Raw genomic sequence first — 27,614 nt, 5'->3', positions numbered from 1 at the left:
CGGCTGGGCCCGTGAGCCATGGCCGCTGAGCCTGCGCGTCCGGAGCCTGTGCTCCGCAACGGGAGAGGCCACAACAGTGAGAGGCCCGTGTACCAAAAAAAAAAAAGAAAGAAAGAAAAGAAATAGAGAATAGTTTCAGACATCTTGTGAGTTCTGAAGAGTGGTGACATGTCTGAGGAGCAAGTACTTTTTCACTTAGTTTCCTAATTAAACATTTTGCTTTATTCCTTAAGGCTCTTGTTCAAGCAGCAGAAACCAACTCTCGATAGATTAAGCAAAAAGAGACTCTACCAGAAGAATATAGGTGTCTCCTGAGATTGAAGAGAAGCTGAAGAACAGGGCTTATAATGGACAGAGATCTAGAGGTCCTGGCCTGGCCTGCCTTCCTTGCTTGCCCATCTCCCCTCAAAAATCAAAGTACCAGGAGAGAGTGGTTTTTGTTTTGTTTTCTTTCGCTGAATTTAAGTTGTTTAAAACTAGTTGCGGGAAATTCCCTGGTGGTCCAGTGATTAGGACTTGGTGCTTTCACTGTGGGGGCCTGGGTTCGATCCCTGGTTGGGGAACTAAGATCCTGCAAAGTGTGCAAAAAAAAAAGGAAAAGAAAAAAAAAACTGATTGGACTTGATGATAGACTGACTATGGGTGGAGAAGGAAAGAAAGGGACCAGGAATGATCTGCACGTTTCTGGCTTCCATAAATACGTTGCTAATTGTGCAATTTCCTAAGATTAGGAACATGAAAGAGGACCAGGCTGGCTAAATCTTGGGAGGGGTTAGATGAATGGTTTGGTTTGGTGCATGCTGAATTTGAGGTACCTTGATACGTGAAAAGATGTGAAGTAGGCAACTGGATACATAGGTTGTGCTGCAGCTTTTCTATCTGCATTTCCAGCCTCCTCTCTACCCTGCCTGCAGCCCTGGGAGGCTGACCTGCAGCAACCAACTCCCTTTGCTTTTGGCTTCAGATTGGGTCGGTTCAATGGAGAGCAATGGCAGGAGATCAGAGGAGGAAAAGGAGTGAAGTGGGTCTTTATTTTCCTGGCTTCTTCCCTGAAGAGTTGCTGTAGGCTGGCTGCAACCCTGAACGGAAGATCACAGCTCTTGTCAGACAGCCTTCTCCACCAAGCCCTCTCTCTCCAGGGTCTGGCTGTGCTCTTGCTTCTTTCAGAATACTGTGCTACCTCTGATAATTTCCCTCTATTCTGTCCACCCACTCAAGTTGTACCAATCTGAGGGTATTATTCATTTCTGCCAGAGTCCTGACTGATACATGCATACAGACTTCAAAGGACAGGTTCAGGCTGGAGATGTATTTTGTGAATCACCTGTTTATAGATGTAGCAGAAGCAGATGTGGAGATTAAACTCCTTTGTGGGGGAACAGAGTGGAGAGTGTTTAGGATAGAGCTTCAAGAATCTCTACCTTGCCTCCCACTGAAACTGGGCAGTGAGAAGAAGTCTCACTGAACAGAGCCTCTGGGGACCCCCTTGGGTCATTTAAAGGGAGACTAGGCATCTAGTCTTGACCATCCACCATGGCATCACACAGCAAGAGAGGGACAGTTCACTAAAGGGAAATCAGAATGATATTAAAATGGGAGAATGGATGCTGGGTGGCTGTATACAACACACACACACACACACACATCCACACATGTATGCATACACACCTACATACGTTTATTAAAATGGGATACACATATTTCTGCTTTGTCAGCAAGATTAATTCTGCTGTAAGTGGCAGAAAATCCAAAGTGGTAGTAACATAAACAAGGTAGCAGTTTATTTCTCTATCACGTAAACGAAGTTTGGAGATAGTTCAGGGCTGGTATAGACAGCACTCATGGTTTAAGGATTAAGGTCCCTTTATCTTGTGGTTTCACAATCCTCAGCATACAAGTTCCACTTCATGGTTCAGGATGGCTACTTGTGCTCCAGTCATCTTGTCTGCGTTCCAGCCAGCAGGACGTTTTTCAGATGTTGCACATAACAGTTATATTGATACTTATATCTCATTGGCCAGAACTGAGATATATGACCATATCTACTGGTGAGCTATTGAGGAATATCTTTGCTTCAGATGGTGGTGTGCCCAGCATAAAACCAGGAGTTCTAATATAAAGGAAATAAGGGAGAATGGAGATTGGGACACCACTCGTGGTCTTTGCCAAACTTGTTATTGTGTAACTTGTTTTCTTTTTCATTCAAAATTTTTTTCCAACTTTTGATGACTCTTTACCAGTCATAGCTATGCTGTAATATCCTTCCATGATGTACTGTGTCTTCTAATCCAAAGCACCCATGAAAAATATTAGATGACATCAAGGATCCAACACACGGCTAGCACAGCTTAGGAAGATTTCTTAAACCAACTCAGCTCAACTCCACAGATCTTACAACATTAGAGTCAAAAGGACCTATAGAGAACATCCAGTCTGGAAGATGGAAGGGTTGACAGGTCAAGGCACATATTTCAGCAAAGTGCAGCCTGGCTGCAAAAGCCTGCCTCCTGCAGCTAGTTCTGACTTTCTGTGATTTAAAAATTCTAGAGGATCTTTGATGCATGGGCACATTTTACACCCTGCTTTAGGCAGATGTGAATGTGCACATGTTACCCCTGGCTACACATCAATTTCTAGACAGGAATAAACTACCCATTGCTTCTTTTTCTAGGAGGCATATGATGCTGTGGTGAATGGGGCCATAAATTTCTGCAGGAGATGAAAATCCCACAGTAGGCACTCATTACCATGTCTTTGGACTGCCTTTTCCCATAACAAATACGGTCAATTTTGTTTATGGGGCTGGTAGGGAAGGTAGTCGTTGGCTCAAAGAATTTGGCTCATTAAGTCAGCATAAAGCAACCAAAAAAAAAAACTTAAGCGATGTGGAAAAGAAACAATTTCAAAGTCCAGCCAAGGGTAGGTTGGGACGTGGGTAGGGTATCAGGATTCTTCTCATTATGATGTATCTATTTACTTCTTATGCAGGCATTTCATGGCTTAAGGGATCAACAACTACTCTGTTTGTGGCAAATTGTCTTTGAATTCTAGAGTTATCAAACCTTGTCTTAGATACATGACAAAGAATGTAGCATGGTGAAAGGGGCTTATAATAAAAATGGTATCTAGTATGTAAGATTTTTGGTGAGAAACAAATGAAACTGTGAATGACAAATAATATTATCAACTTTAGACTGCTCCACCAGTGTTATTTTAATCATCATCTTCTTTGTGTCATGGCTCCAGCCCAGATGTTACTATTTAGCCAGCAGGAGTTATATATATTAGTCTGATATAATTATTAGGTCCTAGAGAGTCCTAGGTTATTAGTCTCAAAGATCTATCTTAGCCAGATGGCCAAAAGGTTGTGTGCAGCTCTGTTCAGTGGGAGAATTAGTGAGTCATCATGAATTCTACCCATTTGTGTGGGTAGAAAGTTGTTTAATTTGAACTTAGCATCAGCAATTAAAGATATCTCTCTGGAACACTTTTAAAAGAACCTAATAATTCTCTAAGATTATAAAACAGTAACAAGAGTTGGATAATGCCAGAGTTACTTTGGTTCCTGGTAAATTCTGTCCTCTTACCACATTGCTCATTGGTGACAATAGTTGAATAGATCGTGGTGCCAAATTATTACAGATTTTGAATCTCCATGTGATAGCTTGCTACATGCTGACTTGTTTACCAATCCATGAAAATACCATCGTACACAAAGTAGCAAGTAGAATGATTGCCCCATATATTATGTAGAAAAGGTCTTCAGGATTTCTTTATGAATAAGATAGTGAAACTGCTGAATAATAGATGTATTAGTTATCCTCTGCTGTGTAACAAATCACCCCAATCCTTAGAGACTTAAAAGTATTCCTGTGGGTCAGGAGTTCGAGCACAGCATAGTTGGGTGCCTCTGGCTCCAGGTCTATCAGGAGTTTGCAATCAAGCTATCAGCCGGGGTTGTGATCTCATCTAACAGCTCAGCTGGTGGTAGTGCTGGGGTCCACCCTAAAGCTCACTCACATGGTCATTGACAGGCCTCAGTCACTTGCCATTAGGGCCTTTCTATGGGGCTGCCTCATGACATGGCAATTGGCTTTTCATGGGGCCAGTGAGAGAGAGAACTAGAAGCTAGTCTTTTATAATTTAATCCCCAAAGTAACATGTTATCACTTCTGCCATATTTCATTCATTAGAAATGAGTCAATAAGTCCAGTCCACAGGACTGGGAGGGAGTACACAAGGGCATGAATATTAGATAGTGGGAATCGTTAGGGATTTTCATAGAGGCTTCCTACAGCAACAGCATTGGAGTTTTATAATTTTGAAATAATTGTTTGGCAGATGGCCTTCATTTTTAAAAATTATTTTTTTTAACATAATAGCTAATGTTGAATATTTGTTAATGAAATGAGGCTCTGTGAAGTTAGGTATCTGCTGATAATTTCCTAGAACGTGCTTAATGTCAGCTAAAGTTTTATGGAGGCACTGAGCCTGTAAAATCTACATAGTATTTTTTATAGGTTCATTACAGTTCATCTAGTAAAATCTCCTTCAGTAAATTAAATAATGAACTAATTTCTACTCCTCCCATTTTTAAAAAAAATTAATGAACAGAAAGTACATTTTACTTGGTAAGAATTTGGCTTATTGTATATTTGGCATGACTGGGCTAAATGTTATATATTCTTCCTAAACGTAAGACAAATGTGTGTTTGTGTGTTCATGACTTTAATCTCTAGGCGCTTATATCAATTAGCAGAAGATACATTATGATAAAACCAACCAATATCATTTTCTTTGCCTGAAGAGCTTCATTTAATATTTATTTTAGTGCAGGTCCTCTGGCATGAATTTTCTCAGTTTTTATTTATCTGATATTTTCTTTGAGTAAAGCATTCTAGCACAACAATTTTTTCTTTCAATGTTTTAAAGATATTGTACCAGTCTCTTCTAGCCAGCATAGTTTATGATGAAAAGTTTGCTCTCATTCTTATCTTTGTTCTCTGTACATGTTTCATAATTTGGCTTTTTTTTTTTTTAATGTATGTTCTGCTTGGAGTTTGTTGAGATGTTTGGATCTGTGGATTTATAGTTTTCATCAAATTTGGAAAAATTTCAGCCATTATATCTTCAACTATCTCCCCTCCCCCGTTCTTCTGGGATTCCAACTACACATGTATTACAATCCTTGATATTGCTTAGTCACTGATGCTGTGTGTGTGTGCACATATATGTTAGTCTTTTTTCTCTCTGCTTCACAGGTAAGTTTTCTATTGCTGTGTAACAAATTACCACAAACTTTGAGACTTAAAATAACACCCATTTATTAACTCACAGTTCTGTAGGTCAGAAGTCTGGCACAGTATGTTTGGATTCTCTCCTTAAGATCTCACAAAGCTGAAATCAAAGGGTTGACTGGGGATGAGGTTCTCATCTGAGGCTCAGCATCCTCTTCCAGGCTCACTGGTTGTTGACTGGTTCATTTTCTTGGGGTTATAGAATTGAGGTCCCCATTTCCTTGCTGCTTCTCAGCATGTTGCTGGTCTTTGCAAATGGAGGCTGCCCACTTTCCTTACCACATGGGTTCCTCCATTATCAAGCCAGCAGCAGTACTTTGGATACTTCTCCTGCTTTTGATCCCTGACTTCCTCTCTGTGATCACCCAGAGAAGCTCTCTGCTTTCAAAGGGCTCTGGTGCTCACGTCAGGCCCACCTGGATAATCCCTCTTTCTTAACATCATCTGTGTCCTCGGATATAACAATCACCAGGGTGGAATCCATCATATTCATAGTCTTGTGGATTATGTTGGGGGTGTACACCCAGGGCACAAAATCTTGGGGGGACATCTTAGAATTCTGCCTACCATGGATAGTTTTACTGCTATCTCTTCAAGTTCAGTTATCTTTTCTTCTGCAGCATCATACCTGTTATTAATCTCATTTAATATATCTTCTATCTAGACATTGTATTTTTCATCTCTAAAAGCAGATGAAAAGTTTTTAAAAAACTTTAAAACTTTAAAAAAGTTTTAAACTTCTAAAACTCTTTTAAAAGTTTTAAAAACCTCCCATTTCTCTCCTGTTTTCCTCTACCTTCTTGAATATAGACCATATTTAAAATAACTGTTTCAACATCCTTGCTAATTCCATCATATTTTTCATTTCTGGTTCTATGTTTTTTTAATCAAAATTTCCCTTGGTTATAGATAATATTTCCTGCCTCTTTGCATGCATGGTGATTTATAGTTAGATGTTGGACACTGTGAATTTTACATCTCTGAATGTTTGGTTTTGTTGTATTCCTTTAAATTGTGTTGGATTTTGTTTCGGCACACAGTTAAGTTACTTGGAGTCAGTTGGATCCTTTCAACTTTTGCCTTTAAGCTTTGTCAGGGCAAGTCCGGAGCTGCCTTCAGTCAGGAAATAATTTAGCCCTCCCACTAAGGTGGCACACTTTTGATAATTCTTCGTAATGCCCCATGTATTAAAAACCTTTCCACTCAGGCTTGTGCAACACAAACCATTCCCAGCCCTGTGTGATCTCTGGGAATAGTTATGCCTTCGCTTTTTCAGTGGGTCTTTTCCTGGCCTTGGGTAGTTTCCTTTCACACAAGCAAACAGTAGAGCTCAGCCAAATACTTGAGGGTGTTTCTCTGCAGATCTCCAGAGCTCTCTCTTTCTCAGGAGCTCCCTCCTTTCTGGTAATTTGTCTTGAAAATTCTACTTGCCTTAGCCAATATCTGCCTTTCAACTCAGCAAGACTTCTGTGGTCTGTTTGGGTTCCCTGCTTTTGTACTGCAGCCTGGAAACTACCTCCAGGCAGTAAACTGGTACAATTGTAGGGCTGACCTTGTTTATTTCCTTTCTTTCAGAGATTGTAGATCTGCTCTGCCTTTTCTCCAATGTGTGAAAATAGTTGTTTCATAGATTTTGTCCATTTTTCTAGCTGTTTAAGGTGAGAGAATAAATATGGTCCCTGTTATTCCATCTTGGCTTGTAGTGGAATTTTTATGATGAAACCAAAATAAATATAGAATTTTACTTTTAAGAACTTTTAGAATATAGAATAATCTTCATTTTAGGTCTAATTGAACGCTGATTAGTCTGCCTTTCAAATATACAGCTAGTGCTAAGTATTAGGGTGTAGTTGCTTTTCTGTGTCTTAAATAGCAAGGAGTTCACATAGGAAGAGGGTGTGTAGGAGGTTTTTGAAAGAGTGGAAAAGTGTTAAGAAGAGCATGGAAGAAGATACCATGTCAAGGGAACTGTTACATTGGCTGGGCTCATTGATTCCACAAGTATTCCCTCAGCAAACATTTTTGCCAAGTACCTGTTATCCTGGCTTTCCCACAGCCTGGAGCAAGCTAAGGAGCAGGTGCAGCTGGAAACTTTTGACAACCAGGCGCTCCCCTTGTGCTCAGGAGCTGCTGTGGCTGCTTCCCTCTTTTCGTCCTTTGGATGCCATTTTTAAGGATCAGCACCATCCTTAGATCCAGGCAAGATGGTTTTTCTGTCCTGAGCCCTGTGCTTTCGACATCTGTATTTCACAAATACAGAAAACATACATATATTAAAAACACACCATATCCTGTCACTGGGATCCAGAGCTCAGCTCTGGCGTAGTACAACGTGTAGCATTACACATCTACTCTCGTGACTAATACTGTTCAGAACCCAGGGAAACACTTATCCACAACTTTTGCCCAAAGTGCTTTTAAACAACAGGTGATGGTATCTGAGTGCCCTGAAGGTCTGTGTTTTACCACAGCAGACGTTAGAGATGGATGCTGCTTTGGCATGAGTATTTGAGTGGCAGAAATGTGTAGTAAAGAGAAGGCAAATTAACTGTTGAATGCCTCCTCTCAGATAACTTGAATGCAATAGATTTTCGCACAATGAAATATCATTTTTCAGTAGTGCCGTGTGTTCATGTTCTTGCTTCTCCTCATGCTCCAATCTGTGGTTCCAGAGCGCAGCGTTCACAGCAATCGCATATGGTGGCCGAGGAATAGTTTGCAATATTAATTCGTATTATTTTAAAATTTGTTTGTATGTAGGCCTAGATGTAACATGAGTAAAATGCAATACCAATGCTTTGCACTGTTGACTAAATGGATAATATTGTCCCGGTTTGAGTTTTCCAGGAAGCAAATGCCAAGACAGAGTCAGAAGAGCAAGAGATTTGTTTGGGGAGATGCCTGTGAAAGATACAGGGAAGAGAGAGAAAGAGGGGGCAGGAAAAGTCTTCAGACCACAAAGTAGGTCTAACACTGATGAAAGAAGAGAGGAAAGGAAGAGTGGGTAGGAAAAGTCTCAGACTGAAATACAGCTCGGAGAAAATCTTGACCAGCCCAATAAAGAATAATTTTTAGTTTTTTTAGTTTTACTTGGGCCCTTGGTCCTACAAACATTAAAGCCTGCCGAGTTTCCATTTCTCTCAGAGTTAGACCTCTCTGCCCTAAGTGTAGCAATCTGACCCTAACGGCCTGTTTTTTTAGGCCCACTTTGTTGATTCATAAATCTGATTCTTAACTATAACTTGTCCCAATTCATTTAAAATGTGCCAAAACCCCTTCTCCTGGCCCAAGCTGGGTCAAATGGACAGAGGGAGGGGCAAATTGGGAAGAATAAAATCTCAGGGGTGGGCAGAGCAATGAGACTGGTGGTATTTGGTGTAAATGTTGCCAACATTGAAACTAGCAGTGAAGAGTGGGTGTTATAAGGCAGGAAAAACATATTGTCTTCAGAGGAAATTGAATAGTGAACTTAATGACAGCACACAACTGACATATCTGGACTTTTCATTTGTCTTAAAGAGAAAAATAGCATAACGGACTCGCTCTTAACACACACTTTCAAGTGTCATTTTAAGATGTCAGATCAGTGCGTGCTCAGAAATATTAATGAGAAACCTTGAATTCATTCTCAAGATTTTCGTTAAGTCAGACTCGCCTGGCTGTTACTCTGTTTTCAAAAGGCTGAATGCCTGCCCAAATATGTAGGTATTGGGGGAAATTTTAGAATGGCATATATTGGAGCAGATTGGTTGTGTCCAGAAAGTGCTGTTACTGGGAGCACTGAATTATTATGTTACTGTGCAAATGAATACAAAATAACAGGCCTGGCTGGGCAGCATCCAGATGGCAGCCCTTACAAGTTGTTTGGCTTTGGAATAGTCACTTGACCTCTCTCTACCTTGAGTTCCTCATCCATAGGAAGGAGGGATAATGATAGCTCTTATCTCATTAGACTACTGTGATGATGAAATGAGATTATACACGTGAATAAAATAGTAGAACGGCGCCTGGCACATACCAACCATTCAATAAATATTCTTTATAATGATTGTTTCTTTATCCATGGGTATTTGCTCCCCTCCGCGGATTGATTATACTTCTAAGCTTAGCTGGCTGCCTTGCAATATGTGTTCATTAGGAGAGTGTTGAGTGGATCAGTTTAAATTCATTACCACTACAAATTACTAAAATAAAACAGCTCAAGGATCCTGTGATAATAGCGGTGGGTCACCCTTGCAGCAAAAGACAAGGTGGATGAGGGTGGATCGTCCATTTAAAATCACTGCCATCAATCTACCACACAGGTTTTGAAATGATTCTTCTAAAGGGCATAAAATTAGTTTATTTTTCATGCCTGTTCCTGCAATATGCTACAGATGCTATGAAAAACAAGAACAAGAAGTGGGAGACAGGAGTCCTTAGATGAGATTTAAGATATTACTTGCCAAAGAGTTTGGGTCTTACGTTCTTATATTTCAAAATTGTTTCCCACGGGTCTCAATAGCGACATCTTGAAGTTGTTGAGTGGCAGATGAGAAAAACATACAGTTCTCTCTGACACTTCAGGGCCTCTACTCTGCTACTGTCCACCATTCACCCCCAAAGACCAAGGAGCCATGGGACCAGAAACCCCTATATTCCTTTGGAATTCCGAATTGGTAATATCAACAGGGAATATGGGAATTCGGGGGCCTTGAAAGTAACTTGAAATCAGTAAATCAAATTCTATTTGACCTGCTTAGATTTGCTAAGATTTCTTTCTTCCATTCTGGCCAACCTCACTATGGATTAGAAGCCAGAATCCCTCCCATTCTTCCCCAGGAGTCAATTCTGAATGCTTTTCTTTCTTGAGATGCAGACCTAGGAGAACAAAACCTAAGATATGCAATTCCATCCTTGCCTGCTTCTCAGCCCATCTTTGAGTTCTAGTTCCATGTCTGAAGAATTATTCTCTTCTTGACACTGGACATTTCAAGGGAGAGGGAGCTCACCAGAAGGAATGGCCTCGCGCATTAGGTCTGAGGATAACCATCTCTCATAAAAGATAACTTGGGGTCAATTTGACACAAAGGTTCTTAGGACAAAACTCGCCACCCTCTAACACTCACAGTGGCTAGCGTGCCATCTGGAAGCACACATATGACTGCTGTTGTGAGACAGGCCACAGCTCTCAAAATGCATCCCTTAAGTCTCTTACAGGCTCAACATCCCAGGTTTCTTCCACTTGCTCATGCATCCAGGCTTGGAATCTTCTCCCTCTCCTGTTTACAATTCTTATATTACTTTGAGGCCACTTGCCTCTAAAGGTGAGCCTCCTGGAATGAAATCCTTGACTCCAGGTGTGTTGTGACAGGGCCAGGTAGATAAATGATAACCAGTGAGGCAGATCATTTCTGCTCAGGAATCTTGTAGAGAAATCCTAGACTAGATTATACTTAATAAATACTTTTGTCTACTCTTAGGATGGTTAGGGTATCCAAGCTGTCATTTTCATCTTCCTGCTTTGAAGTTCCAGGGAGAACTTGATGTCACCTACCATTAGCCACTCTCTTGAATTAAAAGTCTTCTCCATGTCACCCAAAATCCTTCCCAAGAATTCAAACACTTTGTGTTCTAGGAAAACTGACAGAACTGGCCCTCAGGTAGTGAGATATTTTCAGGAGAAATTTTTCATGAATCTGGATTCTTGCATCCTCCTGTACTTAGAAAAGCACTAAGACATTAACTAAGATGTCTGTTCCTCCTGAGTAGCAGTGACCTTCTACCGAGATATATGCTTGGTTGCATGTACCCCCTTCACCAAAGTCACATTTATACCAACCTCCCCTCTTACCTCTTCAGAGCAGTTCTCCGAGCTCTCTGAGAGACCACCTTCTAGGTTATAATCCTCAGGTCGGCTCGAATAAAATTTTCCATTTCTTTTTTAGATTGACTATTGATTAATTTTTTGTTGACATCCTCATCCCAACTGACGTTCCTTTGGAGTCTTAGGAAGATGATTACAGCATGGTGGCCCTCTGTGATGTCAAGTCGGCCCGTGGGAAACAAGCACCCTTGCCCACCGTTGGTGGGAGTGTTGCTTCCACTGCATGTCTCTTTTCTTGCTCTAGCAGCTCTAGCCAGTCCCTTACCTTACATCCCTGCAGGTGAGAATCAAGTACCAATTGCCATGTTCTTCAGTCTCTGGGGGACGAGTGTCAAGTAGTCTTACTTCGGTCTCATGGCAGTCCCTTCACTGGCCTCTCTCTCCTCCTGTAAAGCATTTCACTGTAGGCTGCCAGCTCCTTCAGGAAAGTTCTCTCTGATCAATTTCCTTGAGAGTAATTCTTCTTTTTTTCGTTAGTTGCTGGGGAACTCTTTTTAAAATTTTTTTATTGAAGTATAGTTGATTTACAATGCCGTGTTAATTTCAGGTGTATACCAAAGTGATTCAGATATATATATATATATTCTTTTTCAGATTCTTTTCCCTTATAGGTTATTACATAATATTGAGTATAATTCCCTGTGCTATACAGTAGGTCCTTGTTGGTTATCTATTTTATATATAGTAGTATGTATATGTTAATCCCAAACTCCTAATTTATCCCTCCTCCCGATAGTAATTTTTTTTTTTCTGGCCATTCCATACGGCATGTGGGATCTTAGTTCCCTGACCAGGGGTTGAACCTTTGCCCCTTGCATGGGAAGCATGGAGTCTTAACCACTGGACCTCCAGGGAAGTCCTGTGATAGTAATTTTTCATTGACCTTTACTCAATATTTTTGTAATTTTCTGCAAGTATGCTAAACTTCAATAAAGAAGTTTATTTGAACATTTATCTTGCATTGGCAGTTACAACTTAGCTTCTAGTTGCTTAGCTACAACCCCTGACAAGCTTAGGAACACACACATGTGAGTAGGAAGCGTCATTAGCTATACAAGGACATGCCACAGGGTTTCTTTAAAGAAGTGGTGAGCATACTTATGTGACCTCGGGGTTCATTTGCAATCACCATTAACCAAAATAATGAGGCAATGTCTGTGTACCCTGGAGAGTGTAACAGAGGAATTAGAGGTTTTCAAGGGCTGCAAGCTGCAAGTGAAAGAACTCCAGCAGCTAAAAGGCTTGTGATTTGATAATGAGAATGGTGGGGTATTTGTGTTTTTTTGTTTTGTAACTTCAGACTTGTTGAATAGGTTTTTTAGAACTGAGATGTATATGAACTCTTTTGTTGAAATCAAGAAGAGTCAGTTCGACTGAAAAGTAAGCTAGGTGACTGAAGGGCATTTTATCACCTCAAATAGAAATATCTACTTTTATGTATATGTATATATGTATATATACACATTTTTGCCTTATCGCTTAAATACTAAGGATAGTGACAAATGCGTTAGACCTTTTATATCTTGCCTCTCATTAATCACTCCCTCAAAGCAAGTGTCTTACCCCAGTAGAAACAAAAACTTCCCTTTGGGGAGATGATTCTGTATTTTAAGTGTTAGCAGTTGTCTGGGTACCAGTGGTGGTACCGTGCTTTGGTTGAGTATCTCTGACTTAACCTAGAGCACCTCTTTATCTCATTGGATAACCTTGAAAGTCAAGCCACGGCCTTGTCTTTGGGTGTTTCTTTTTAAAGAAAGATGGTTAGAGAAGGTGACCTTCTGGTATACTCCTCATGGTTTAACATGAGGCACACCAGCTGTGTTCTGTGAAATAAGCAACTTTCCCAAACAATGACCCTTATTCATCATTAAGGCTTTCACAGTTAAAAATAGGTTAACCAAATTTGCCGACTACTCATTTTAGTGTACTGTATTACTGTGCAATTTGAAAGGTAGAAAGATACAGTCTAATGGCTTACAGTGGAGAATTTGCTTATAGGCTGAAGACTTTCTGATGAGTTATAAATGAGATTTCACTCACAGGGGCAAATCTCTCTTGTAATCCTGAAGGCATTGTTCTCTTTTTTAAAAAAATGCACAGTTACCTCATGCACAATAGTTTTGACATGTTATCAGCATGCAATTAAAGTCCCTTTGTCTAAAGTGCTGGCTCTAAACCCTTGAATAGATAGAAGCTCAGAATGAACTGTGCTGTGCGTTTCAAGAAAGAAGAAAGAAATTAATTTGACAGTTGGTACAGTTCCGTCCCCAGGAGGGAGTGAACAGTGCAGTGCTGCTCTCTGTCGGGCCACTGCAGCGACATACAGGACGCATTTTGTTTGTCTGCCAAGAAAGTCTTCCCGAGGAAATTTTCCCAATCACTTCCCTGGGAATAATCTGGCTGCTTATTCAACACAGAGACTACTTTCAGCCCAAGTGCAAGAGAAACCCAATAAGCTAAGCAATGGAGCGGAAAACAAAATATGTTAAAACTCCTTTGGTGGGCGCTGAATGTTTGTTTCCCCCCAGATTCATATGTTGAAGCCCCAATCCCCAATGTGATGGTATTTGGAATAGGGTCACTGGGAGATAATTAGGTTATGAAGGCACAGCCCTCGTGAATGGGATTAGTGCCTTTGTAAAACAGATGCTTTCACACAACACTGTAAATCAACTATACTCCAATATAAAATAAAAATCTAAAAAAAAAAAACAAATGCTTTTTCTGCATTGATTGAGATGATCACATGATTTTTCTCCTTTATTCTGTTAATGTGATATATCACTTTTATTGATTTGTGATTGTTGACTCATCATTGCATCCTAGTGATCAATCTCACTTGATCATGGTGTATGATCCTTATATAATGCTGTTGAATTTGGTTTGCTAGTATTTTGTTGAGGATTTTGCATTCATTTGGTACCTTGATCTTGGACTTCCCAGCCTCTAGAACTGTGAAAAATAACTGTGATCTAGTTCTGGCCAATGAAATATAAGAGGAAGTCAGGGGGTGGGGTGGGGGGAGAGATTTTCCTCCCTGATAAGAACAAGAGATGCAGGAGAAGAAAGTTAATTTGCCCACTCATCCCTCCCTGTTTATAAAGCTGGTACGTGAGGCTGGGCTGCCTCGAACCTGGCAGACATCTGGTGACCATCAGGTGTTAATTCTCTGGATGAAACCACTGAGCTGCTGACCATCCTGGAAGAGCTAGCTCTGAATTTCTTGTTCCTATGGTTTAAGCCTCTGTGGTTGACTATTCTGTTAATTAGAGCCGAATACATTGTAGCCACTACAGATGGTCTAATGTCTGGGTAGGAGATAATGCATCCTCACACTGGAGCCTACAGGAGTATTTGAACTGGCTGTCCTACCTTCTATTCATTCTCTTAGTTGCTACTTTGATTGCTCAGTGACCTAAGAGCCCTAAGGATTATGGTTCAGTAAGATTCAGGGATGTGTAAAAGCAGCCTGTATATCCAAGCTGAAGCTGGCCTCTAAAAACGTGGTTTGAAAGGCACCAAAATCCTCCACCCAGCATATAAAATAAAATAAAATGAATTTCCTTATATCCTGCTTTCAGGTCTGAAATTCTATTGTTAGAGATTAATTTTCTCAGGGTCTTCAAGAGTCCTTTCTTAAATTACAGATTTACTTGTGCAGAGACTAGCATCTTACACTCTTACTAGCTCAAGTGTTAACTGAGATGGGGAAATGTAAGATGGGGACAACATGAACAGAATCTCAGGCTCTGTGAGTTAGTTGGGATCTTTGAGGTCACCTGGCCTCATGCCTTTCTTTTGTAGATGAAAAATACTATGGACCAGAGAGGTTCAGTGGTTTACCCAGATAATCTCCACATTAGAGCCAGAACCCTGGTTTCTAGACTTCCAACCCAGGGGATTTTATACACTCCTACCATCCCCAAATTAAGTGGATGGCACATTTTAAACACCTGGAGGAACTTTGCTGCAGTTTCTCTAACTGGGTCTGGAATCTGTGGGCTTGAAGCTTCATTTGAATACTAAGTACAGTTTTTGCAACACGAGGAGAGCTGATGGACCCTGGAGAGAGCAGACACGTGGCCAGTGGCCTCAGGATTTTGCTGAGGTCTAAGCCTTCTCTTGTCCTCTATCCACTGGAAAGGGAGCTCTTCCTCTCACTCCTCCCACCCTCCACTCTTACTTACCTGGTAGATTAAACATGTTTGTTTTTTGTTTTTTTTTTTTGCCGTGCGCGGGCCTCTCACTGTTGTGGCCTCTCCCGTTGCGGAGCACAGGCTCCGGACGCGCAGGCTCAGTGGCCATGGCTCACGGGCCCAGCCGCTCCGCGGCACGTGGGATCTTCCCGGACCGGGGCACGAACCCGTGTTCCTTGCATCGGCAGGCGGACTCTCAACCACTGCGCCACCAGGGAAGCCCAACATGTTTGTTTTTAATAAATACTCATTTAACGTTTTGACATTTGTTAACCCATTTTAACAAACATGCTGTATTTACAATAGCATCATGTTCTTCAGAGTAATCTATTTCTGAGACTTATCAAATTAATCCCTGCTATGTAGGCTTATTAAAGTTTTTAGAGACTGTATCATTTTTATGGGATCTTCAAATGAAAGTGTTTCTTAAAATGTTAGGTCATATATTCAGACATATTCTCATATTTTTGTCAAGCAGTTAAGGATTTCTAAAGAAATGCATGCATCATTTAAAGAAAGTCTGACTTTTTATAAAAGAGCAAGAATTTGTTGCAGCATCAACAGTAATAAGTCTCTGCTTTAGACGTGCAGTTTTAAAATATATTTGTTTCAAAAGAGCCGCATTTGTGATTGTTTTTGTTGTTTGCTTTTGCAAAGACACCTATACAGTCCTTCAATTCCAAACATTTCTAAGATCATAAATCCTGGAATGGTTTCTGTGTTCTCTTGCCCTCTGCTGGCTAAATTGAGACCTTCTTTGGAAACGTGTCCATCAGTTACGTTACGGTCACCAGTGTACACCCTCCATCTTGTTCATTTTTAGGTCCATTTGACAAAAGCCTCCTTAACAGTCTTTATGCCAGAGATAAAAATCTAGCTTGAGGCCACCACTTCTCATCAAGATATCCATGACCAGCTCAGGACATCTGTCCATTCTCAAGCATCTTTTGTATTTACCCCTGCATCCTATGATTAGCACCTTATTATATACTGTACTATTCCTGAATTGTCTCTACTGAATGAATGATTTAACAGATATATCAGTGTGTAAATATAAGCTGTTATCATTCTGTCTTGGTTATTAATTGCTTGGTGTTTGTCTTGTTTTCCCAGTGTGACTGTCAATTCTCTAGGACTTCAACCCCCTCAGCTGAATTTAAAAGAGGCCTCGGCCATGGAAACTAAGCCCTCACACATCCCCTACACTCTCATGGAGTGATGAGAGAGCCCTCGTTCTTGCTGTGACCCTGCCATGACCAGGCATCCTCCAGTCTACTTGCAGTGGTCAAGATGGAGCGCACACACTTGGGTAAGGTCCGCCTTTCCCTGGTGAGCCCAGTGGAGGAGAGTGAACCAGCTCACGGTCTTAGATCTGATCCCCCCACTCTCCCGCTGGTGGTGAACCCCAGCTGATGTTATTTAGGTTCTGCTATCCCTGAGAACCTGCTGCTCTCTCCTCTCTTCCACGTTAATTCTCACAAGTCTGATGTTCTGGGGAAACTGAGTGACTGCTGCTCTGGATTTCTACTTTCCCATTTACATCTAAATTGCAATCCGCATTATTCTGCCTCCTAGTTATTCTGAAGGTGCAAGCTTCTCTCTCTCTCTCTCTCTTTTTATTAATCTGTACCTTTTTTCCCCCCCCCAGAGGGAGGGTGGGTGGATAGATTTGAATTTGGGAGGCTGGCATTATTATCCTATGGAAGAACTGCAGAAGTTCTCTTCTGATCTCTTCCGAGTTTTTGTTTTGTGCTGTTTTCTCAGTGAGGTAGAAAACAAGTCAATCAGCTGAATGAGGATGGGGGAGGAGAGAGGAGAGGGTATGAATAGCTGTCTGGGAGAGCCGGAGACTGGAGGACAGTATGACTGCCTAGGAGCATGAAGGCAACACTTGAGGTTTGTGGTAATAAATGTAAAGTAAGACCAGTCAGCCACATTCCGTTCAGCTGCATCCTGTTGTGGTTTCGCCAGATGAGTACAGAGAAACGTGCAAAACAGCTAGGAGGAAAATTTCAGAGCACTCTGGTGAAGCACGAAAGTAGAGTTGAACAAATAGGGAGACATGCCACGTTCTTGGATTAGACAACACAGCGTCACGAAGACACCAATTCTCCCCAAGCTAATACGTACATTTATTGTGATTGTGTTAAAAGTGGCCATTTTTTTTTTTCTGGAATCAGAAAAGTTGATTCTAAGCAAGAATACTCAGGAAAGCCCTGAAAAAAAGGCACAGTGGACTAAAGATATGAACAAGCTCTTCAAAGAAGAAAAGAAAAAAAAAGAAAATGGCCTTTACATAGCTAAAAAGCTACTCAGTCTTGCTTATATTAAGAGAAAACTGAATTAATAAGTATTTTAAAATATGAATGCTCACCTATCTGATTGGCAAAACTCAAAAAGTTTGATAGGGCTTCCCTGGTGGCGCAGTGGTTGAGAGTCCGCCTGCCGATGCAGGGGACACGGGTTCATGCCCCGGTCCGGGAAAATCCCACATGCCGCGGAGCGGCTGGGCCAGTGAGCCATGGCCGCTGAGCCTGCGCGTCCGGAGCCTGTGCTCCACAAAGGGAGAGGCCACGGCAGCGAGAGGCCCGCGTACCGCAAAAAAAAAAAAAAAAAAAAAAGCTCACACAAAGAGCCAGTCTTCTTCAAAGAAACAAGAATTAGATTTACATCATACAGACAAAGGGACTTTGGATACAGGAAGACAGTGGGGTGATATTTTGAAGCACTGAAGTAGTTCTTTGTACCTAGAATTTTATATTCAGTCAAACTGTCATTTAAATATGTACACTAACAATATTAAAGACATCACCAGGCATATAATTCTTCAGGTTTGTCAGACAAAAATCCATAAAAAAAAAAAGTTTGATAGTACCCTCTGTGAGTGAGGCTATGGAGAAGCAGTTGCTGTCATAATTGTTGGGAGTACAAAACGGTCCAGCCTCTAGAGAGAGTAATTTGGAATTAACTAGTAAAGCTACATATGCATTTCCCTATTGACTTAGCAGTTCTACTTTTAGGAATCTCGATAAATTCATGACTATGTGCAGGAAGTTATTCATTCTGACATTATTTATAGTAGAAAAAGATTATAAACAATCCAAATATCCATCAGTAGGGGACTTGTTACATAAAAAACAGAGCAGCTGTTAAAAAAGAAAAGGAATGAGAAGAAATGCTCCCTAAAAGCAAGATTCAGAACCACAGATTAGATAGATAGATAAAAGATAGGTATAGAACACTATCTTTTATGTAAGGAAGGAGGAGAAATAAGAATGTTTGCTTATTTTTGCCCCAAATTAAAGTCTTGGAATGTTAAGCCAAAAATTAGTGAAAATGGTTTCCTGGAAGGGGCAGGAAAAAGGGCCTGAGAAGACAGAGATGGAGGTGACATTTCTCTAAATATATTGAACAATGGAAAGTCTTACTAACTTTAAAAATAATAATAAAATAAAATGAAAGAGGAAAAGCAAACCCTAACAATGAAAACAAATTAATTTCATGTGAATAACAGATTGAGGGACCATGAGCGTCTTTTTGTTGACCTTCCACTTGTGAGCTTCCCCAGTAAGTCTTGCTCTTCATCCCCAAACCATGGAAAGCTGTGGAATTTGCACAACTTGCCTCAATTATGTTTACTGTCTGTTGTCTATCTTTTGCTACTGAACAGTCAGCTCCACAGGGCAGGGATCTATATTTGTTTTGTTCACTGATGTATCCAAACAGCATATACAGTGTTTTGCATACAGTAAGTGCTCAATAAATATTTGTTGAATGAATGAATGAAACTCCTGTGGTCAAGGAAGCCATTTCTTCTTCTTTTTTTTTAAATCCTTTTTTAAAAAATTGAAGTATAATAAGGACCTACTGTATAGCACAGGGAACTCTACTCAATATTCTGTAATGGCCTATATGGGAAAAGGATCTGTAAAAGAGTAGATATATGTATATGTATAACTGATTCACTTTGCTGTACACCTGAAACTAACACAGCATTGTAAATCAGCTATATTCCAATTTTTAAAAAAACCAAAAAATAAAAACTTTAAGAAAATCGAAGTATAGTTAATTTACAATGTTGTGTTAGTTTCATGTGTGCAGCAAAGTGATTCAGTTTTAGATAGATAGATATTCTTTTTCAGATTCTTTTCCATTATAGGATATTATAAGATATTGAATATAGTCTCCTGCGCTATAGAGTAGGTTCTTATTGTGCATCTATTTTATATATAGTAGTGTATACGTGTTAATCCCAAACTCCTAATTTATCCTCACCCCTGCCCGCAACCCAGCTGTCCCCTCAGGTAACCATAAGTTTGTTTTCTATGTCCGTGAGTCTATTTCTGTTTTGTAAATAAGTTCATTTAAATCATTTTTTTTAGGTTCCACATGTAAGTGGTACCATATGATATTTGTCTTTCTCTGACTCACTTCACTTAATAAGATAATCTCTAGCTCCATCCATGCTGCTGCACATGAAGGAAGCCATGTCTTGTTTGTACTTTATTTAATGCCCCAAAGCTGGTAGTGGGCTAGCAGAGGAATTACTAAATATATGTTTTTAATCTGAGCCCAGATGTTTTTAGCAGAACTCCAACTACATTTCTGTCCTCACTGTCATTATTCATGTCTGGCCAATAGCCTGGGAACCCACTGCCGTGACTTTATCTGCAGCTGGCAGTCCCTGGCAGCCAAGACATTGCCCAGGCCCGTGCTGTGTTGACTGTGGCCCAAACTGCTGAAGATTTACTCTCCTTTCTCCTTTAGTGTACAAACTTCCAGCTGAGCTGCTTTGCAATTTCAGAGGTATCTCTCCACTGCTTTCTAGTCAACTTACAGTGACGAGCAGTGATGTTTTGGATTCAAAAAGAAATAAATCTCTCTTTTTAAAATGACTATTTACAGATGAAGAAATTTTTTTCAGTAGGTCGGATTTCATAATAAACTGGATAGATCTGACAGTGCAGTCTCACTAAGAATAGCATCAACCTGGTGGTCCAGTGGTTAAGACTCTGTGCTTCCAATGCGGTGGGGGGTGGGGGGGGTGTGGGTTTGATCCCTGGTCGGGGAGCTAAGATCCCACATGCCACGTGGCGCAGCCAAAAAATTAAAAAAAAAAAAAAAAAAAGAATAGCATCAATCTGCCCACATTCCTCTCTCATCATTTCATTCTCTCCATAAAACCGACTAAAAGGCTTCAGTGTGGAGTCTACTTCTTAGAAAATTTTGCTCTGGGAGTAAGACATGTGGCTTTGAACTAATTCATCTTCCTGGGGCTCAGTTTCCACAATTTCAGCAACCCCTATCTTTCCAAGTTGCTGGAAATGCAAGCAAATATATATGTCACTCTCCTAGCACAGCGCCCGATCTTGGCTGAAGAGTGCTTTTAATAAAAACAGGACTCCTATTCCCACTAAAAATTGTAGGAAAAAGAGATTGGAAGGAAATATATCAAACTGTGGACAGTTATTACTGTGGCATGTTGAGATTATTGTGCCTTTTATCTTGGTGATTTAAACTTTCCTGGGCTTGTCATATCTTGTAAAATGATTATATAGTAGGTTTTTTGTTTTGTTTTGTTTTTTGCGGTACGCGGGCCTCTCAATGTTGTGGACTCTCCCATTGCGGAGCATAGGCTCGGGACGCGCAGGCTCAGCGGCCATGGCTCACGGGCCCAGCCGCTCCGCGGCACGTGGGATCCCCCCAGACCGGGGCACGAACCCGTGTCCCCTGCAACGGCAGGCGGACTCTCAACCACTGCGCCACCAGGGAAGCCCTATAGTAGTTTTATAATCAGAAAATGTGAATAAAAATGATAATTTGTATAATCCTTAACAGTTAAAAATTATTTCTCCTTCCATGATTCTGTCCCATTTCTCAGTAATAATTCACAACAAAAATCAAACTAAATAAGGGAATTCCCTGGCAGTCCAGTGGTTAGGCCTCTGTGCTTTTACTGCCGAGGGCCTGGGTTCGATCCCTGGTTGGAGAACTAACATCCCACAAGCAGTCCAAAAAAAAAAAAGAAAAATCAAACTAAATAAGAGAATTCGTGTCAGTTCATTTCATGTACCACCAAAAGAATTAATATGAACACACAGACCCAGGGCCCGAAAAAAAAGCAGCCTGCAAACAAATGTGAATAAGAATGAAACCTGAGGACTTGATCTTTGGCAGAAACGTTGAAGTCAGAACTTTTAGGACTTAGTGGGCCGATGGCGAGTCTTTTAAAGCGTTGGCCGACAGAGTGGCCTCTGTGAGGCAGAGAGCAGAGTGGGGTGCACGTCTCCTGTCGAGAGCAGCACCCTCTCTCTGCAGGGAAGGCGTCCTCTTCAGTGGCCCTTTCGGAGGGTCATGCATGGAGCAGCCAGGTGGGAAGCACTCAGCCACACTGCAGCCACCCTTGGTGATCAGCATGGAGAAAGATGTCACAACCAGGTGGGGGGCGGGGGGCAGTGGACAGTTATCAGAGATTGGAACCCGAGAGGGAAGGAAGTGGCAGAGTTGGTGGCTGCTGCTCTTCGGACCTGCCAGCCACTCCCCCCTGCTGTATCTTGCAGGGGCTGTGGTCAGGGTTGCAAGAGAAGCACTGGGGAGAAAGGAGGCATTGGTGGCCACACAGACCTCGTGTGTGAGACTTCTGACCACGCCGCATTTCACAAGCGAGGAAATAGGAAGTGAGGGCCTAGAAGGGGACATGGGGCTGGCAGCCGTACACTCAGGACTTCAAAGGGCAAGCATTTTTGCCAGTACAGTTCTCCGGTAAGTGAAGATGCTGAAATTCATTTCCCGTGTGGCTTCTTTTATAGAGTGCTGACCAGCCCTCTAACTCTGGGCATCTGCAGTCTGTCGCAGAGCTTTGCAGCCTGAAAACCCAAACCAACCATTCATCTCACAGGCCTACCACATAAAGCAAGGGTCAGTTAGTTACCAACATTGATATTTATTATGGGGAGAATTTTTTTTTTTTTTTTTTTTTTTTTTGCGGTACGTGGGCCTCTCACTGTTGTGGCCTCTCCTGTTGCGGAGCACAGGCTCCGGACGCGCAGGCTCAGCGGCCATGGCTCACGGGCCCAGCCGCTCCGCGGCATATGGGATCTTCCCGGACCGGGGCGCGAACCCGTGTCCCCTGCATCGGCAGGCGGACTCTCAACCACTGCGCCACCAGGGAAGTCCCATGGGGAGAATTTTTAACAGGAGATGGCAAGCCACCTTTATAAGTCTGGCAGCACCCTCAGACTGCACAGATAGAATTAGGAAATTAATAAAGTAGTTGCACTCATCTGTCTTCTGCAAAACACATCGAACTTTTTCCCTTTCCTTCGCTTTCATCCATCTCCACTATGAGCAGGTTTTTAAATTTGCTTCCTCCTTCCTCTCATTTAACTCTTTTAAAGGAAGAACCTGAGCAGTGTTCCCAGGAAGAAAGTTAGCACCTTTCTCTGCTCAGGGCCTCCCCTAATTAGCAGGTGGAAATTCCCAGATAAGAGCACCTGCCCATTTGGCTGTGGCTCAAGAACTGAGGTTGGGAGGCTTGTGCCTACAGAAGGAAAATAACCAGTTGGATCAGTGGGTGAGAGATGAGAGCATAAATAGGGCTGAGACAAAGAAAAGGTCAGCTGCAAGAGGGTCAGGAGATCAGAGTGGACCAGTAGGCCCTGGAAGGTTCTGCTGGGAGGCCTGCCACAGAGGATTTCAGTCCTCACCCCACTCCAGGGGCAGGATGACTCAGCATTTCCTATTACTATTATTAAGGCCAACCCCAGAGGCCCTAGCAAGGCTGACTGCTGTTAAAACCGGACTGTTCTGGCCCCTGGTTCATTCTAGGTCTACATAGTAGAAGGCTATTCCAGAAGGGATGTGTAATTCATCCCGGTATTTAATGCTCTTTTATTACTTTTTTAAAAAACTTCAGCCAATAGCCTGAACTGGTCAGGCTTTGGGCTGACATCTGCTGCTTTATCTGGTCGCATTGTCACATAATAATAAGTAACCTTTATTTGTGATCATCAGGCGCTGACATTTTGTGAAGACTTTACAGGAACATTCCCTTTAATTCTCAGAAGCTGGCCACAAGGTAGGTATTATTATCTCCATTTGCAGATGAGTAAGCTGAGGCTGAGAGATGTTAATTGCTCAAGGACTGAGAATCTAACTCAAGCCTTTTCACTTAAGAGTCTGTGTTCTTCACCGGTACCCTCTACTGCTTGGCAGAGATTAGAAATGGTTTATCGAGCTGAAACACAAATCAGAAGGTGATCATAGGCAGGAGAGCATGGAGAAAATGAAAAGCAAAAAGTGGGGCAGGAATGTGATGAGAAAAATAGAGGGAGAGAAGCATGTGCTGCTGGCAGAAAATCAAGGTGGGAAAACCATTGGCCCTTTATGGCCACGTAAGGTCCTACCTAGGGGCTACGTTACCTTGTTAACATGTCTTCAAGGTGGACAGGTTTTGTTATCTCTGTTTTCCATGTATGCATTCCATGGATTTATTACCTAGATCTGTATTCTTCCAGCTACCAAGGGACTGGTGTGTATTCAGCGTGACTGGAGAGGCATCTGTCATACTGTTGCCCCATCTCATACCCTCCCTGAAATTTCACTCTTAAAGTAACTGGGTGAGGCTGTGGAGGGTGAGCATTGTCTTCAGAAGGTTATTGTTGAAATGTACATGTTGTCCTCAAAGTTAAACTCCATGAAGGCAAGGATTTTGTCTTGTTGCCTCATATCCCTAGGAATGTAGAAGGTGATATTTATGTATGCAATTAAGAATGTATAAATAGGGCTTCCCTGGTGGCGCAGTGGTTGAGAGTCTGCCTGCCGTTGCAGGGGATGCAGGTTCGTGCCCCGGTCTGGGAGGATCCCACATGCCGTGGAGCGGCTGGGCCCGTGGGCCATGGCCGCTGGGCCTGCGTGTCCGGAGCCTGTGCTCTGCAACGGGAGAGGCCACAACAGTGAGAGGCCTGCGTACGGGAAAAAAAAAAAAAAAGAATGTATAAATAAATGAATTCAAGAAGTGAACAGTAGGCAGAGTGTCCCTTGAAGCCTTTGTTGATACTCTTGTCTAGCTGATTCATTGACTTTGCAAAGTAGAAAATGAGGAGGAATGGGTCACAGGTAATATGTTGGTTGGAGGTGTGTTTGGGTAGGATTAGGGACAGGAAACTTTGGAGCTTGGGGCTCTAGAGCAGGAGACCCTGGAGAGCTGGTGGGAAGTTTCAACTTCCCAATCCACCTTCCTCCCCACTTCAATATCAAGGTAATCTGTACTGTCCTGTCATCCTTCCTTCAATTTCAGGAGCAGATTTCTGATTTACCAAGGCTTAAATCACTCATTTTAGGCATTCTCCAGCATTTTTTATCTTTCTTTCCACTGACATCTTCAAACAAGCACAGGTATTCCTCCTTAAAGAAAAACAAAACAAAAACAAAACCTGGTTTGACTCTCATTCTTTCTAAGCCATCACTCTATTTCTCTTCTTCCATTTACTGTTAAACTTGAATAAATGAACTTCACTTTTTATCTTCATTTTTCCACTACCTAAAACTCTTAATCCCTTGAAATCTGGCTTCTCCTTCTGTTTCTACTACAATACTTTACTAAAATATTCTTTTTCTCTCTCTTTTACAGAAAACAAACAGAACAGAACATTACATCAGAATGCTAGTTGTCCCTGGTATTCATTTCCTGTTCTTTTTTTTTTTTTTTAACATCTTTATTGGAGTATAATTGCTTTACAATGGTGTGTTAGTTTCTGCTTTACAACAAAGTGAATCAGTTATACATATACATATGTTCCCATATCTCTTTCCTGTTCTTCCTTTTAATGAATAAAACTCTGCTGAGTTTTAGCTGGGCATATGGGTGCCCAACTAGAGACTACAATTCTCAGTCTTTTTTTGCAGCTGGATGTGGGTATTTGGCCATAAGCTGGGGGCAAATTCCTGCTTCTCTGAGAGCTAACTGCCCTGTCTTTCCTGTTTTGTTCTCACTCTTCCTTAGAAAAGCAGCCTTGGAAATTGGTGGTCAAGCTGGCGGGGTCAGCATGTTGAGGACAGCAGTGCTGCCCCACCAGCCTGGGACAGATCACCTCTGGATCTTTACATGAGAAATAAACTTATACTGTATTTTAATCATTCTATTTGGGGGTCTTTTTTTGTTAAGCAGCTTAGCCTGCACTCTCATAAACTCCTTTTTCTTATTTAAAAAGTAATATGCATTCACTGTAGAAACTTAATGATAAGTAGAAAGAAGATGACCCCGAAATTCCTGTTGATCCTCCTCCTTTTCTGATTGATTATTCCCACTAGCCTAAGCCTAATTGCCTTCCTTTCTTTCTTCCACCTACAATCTTGGGCATAGCCCAGCACTAATTTCTCTACTCTCTTGTCTCTCTGTACTCTGTCACAGAGAATGGCTCATATAATGATTGATTTAGTCATTAATTAGTTCATTCATTTCAAAAAATGTAGTGAGGCCCTACATTCCGCTAAGTGCCAGGGACCTACATTCTGCTAAAAATTAACTAGACATGTCTCCTACCCCCAAGAAGATCACCAGCTGGAGAGGAGAAGGAAAGGCAGGTTGTATAAACAAGTCTTTTGAACATAGTGTGCTGAGTACCTGATGGAGCTCTCATGTGAGATTACAGAGGGCACCTGACCGGCTTGTTGGTGTGGAGGGCTGGGTTTTGATGAAGGCCTCCAGGAGAAGGTGAGCCTGGTAAAGAAAGGTAAAGAAAGAAGGAGGGACGAGGAGAAAGGGAGGTGATTCCAAGCTAAGAGGTCAGCGAGGAACCAAAAGCTTGGAAATGAAAACTTTCAAGGTGTTTGCAAGGAACTATAGGCCACAAGGTGTTGATACTGTGAGAAGTTTTGCTGCGGGTGGAGAGATGCAGGTCATGGAGGCTTTGCTTGTCATGCTAAGGAGGCTTGGGCTTTCTTCTGAGGAGGCCTTACTGAAGGGTACTCAGCAGAACTGTGAAATTGTAGATCTACCTTTTAGATAGACGTTGTATTCTGGGTGGTTGGGTGAAGGATAGATTTCTGGGAGGTAAACAAAAGTGGAAACAGGGTGCTCGTTAGGAGACTATTTGCAGTGGAGTAGGTAAGAGGTGGTGATGGCTAGATCCAAGGTATTGGCAGGAAAAATTAAGAAGGAAATGAATTTGAGAAACATTCAAGAAATAAAATGGGTATGGCTTGGTGACTGAAGAGAAAATAACAGGAAGGATCAAAGATGACTCCCAGGTTTCTAGTGTGGGTGCTGGATAGATGGGGGTGATGGCGTTAGTGGCTTTAGCTGTCACCCCTGAGGTAGCTTATTGTGAAGGTAAGGAAGCTTAACCTTCAGACCTTCTTGCAGGCATGAGCCCGTTCAAGGTCTCTGGGACTGGCCCTAGCAATTTTGTATTCTTAAGTCTGTATTCATTTTCTTAAAGAGGGCCCAGACCCTCTTTACGCTGGTATTAACTTCAGTTGCACAGAACCTGAATCTACCCCTGCCCATCCTCTTTCAATTCATTGTGCTGATTACCACTAGATTAATCCTCCAAAGAAAACCGTCACATTCTTCTCCTCAAAAGCTATTGTCATTGTGTCAATGTCCTTTTGCCAACTTGACACTTTTACCTTGAGGTTGCCTTTTGCTGAAATGCTCTCCAACAAGTGTTTATAGTTTCAGACATCCCTGTCTACCAAAGGGTCTTTGACCCTTTAAGACCTATCTACTAGTAGAGCTGCTTTAGTTGCAATTACAGTTGATCTTTGAACAACACGGAGGTTAATCTGTGTATAATTTATAGTGAGTTCGCCGTATCCTCAGTTCCTCATCATCTGCAGATTCAACCAACCACCAACCGTGTGGTATTTACTATTGAAAAATATTCGTGTATAAGTGGACCCACGCAATTAAATGCCGTTGTTCAAGGGCCAACTGTACTCTGTTGAACTTTGTTTACTACCAGTCTTCTTGCTTTATTTTTATACCAGTTGTGGCTTTTCTACCTTAAATATGTGTCTAATCTCTGACTTGGCCTTTCAGTGGTGACTGGTGTCAAGAATGTCTCATACCCACAGAAAGCCTCTGGCATAAGCAAACATCACTATATCGTGTGGCCCTGGTGTACGTCCAACATGTGATGACACTTTAAAATTCTGTTTTTTTTTTTTTTTTTGTGGTATGCGGGCCTCCCTCTGTTGTGGCCTCTCCCGTTGCGGAGCACAGGCTCCGGACGCGCAGGCTCAGCGGCCATG

General features: G+C 41.7%; 1 long non-coding RNA gene across 1 annotated transcript in view; it reads left to right on the top strand.

Moving 5' to 3' along the window:
- Nucleotides 1-23,594, top strand: part of LOC114486287 (uncharacterized) — a 26,606-nt gene extending 3,012 nt beyond the window's left edge. The window contains exons 2-3 of the long non-coding RNA XR_003679750.1: nt 16,473-16,668; nt 23,373-23,594. This is a non-coding gene — a long non-coding RNA (uncharacterized lncRNA). The remainder of the gene's footprint in view (nt 1-16,472; nt 16,669-23,372) is intronic.
- Nucleotides 23,595-27,614: the final 4,020 nt, after the last annotated feature.

Source organism: Physeter macrocephalus, chromosome 5 (genome assembly GCF_002837175.3).
Source record: "Physeter macrocephalus isolate SW-GA chromosome 5, ASM283717v5, whole genome shotgun sequence".
Taxonomy (NCBI): Eukaryota; Metazoa; Chordata; class Mammalia; order Artiodactyla; family Physeteridae; genus Physeter; species Physeter macrocephalus.
This window is presented reverse-complemented; position numbering and strand designations above follow the sequence as displayed.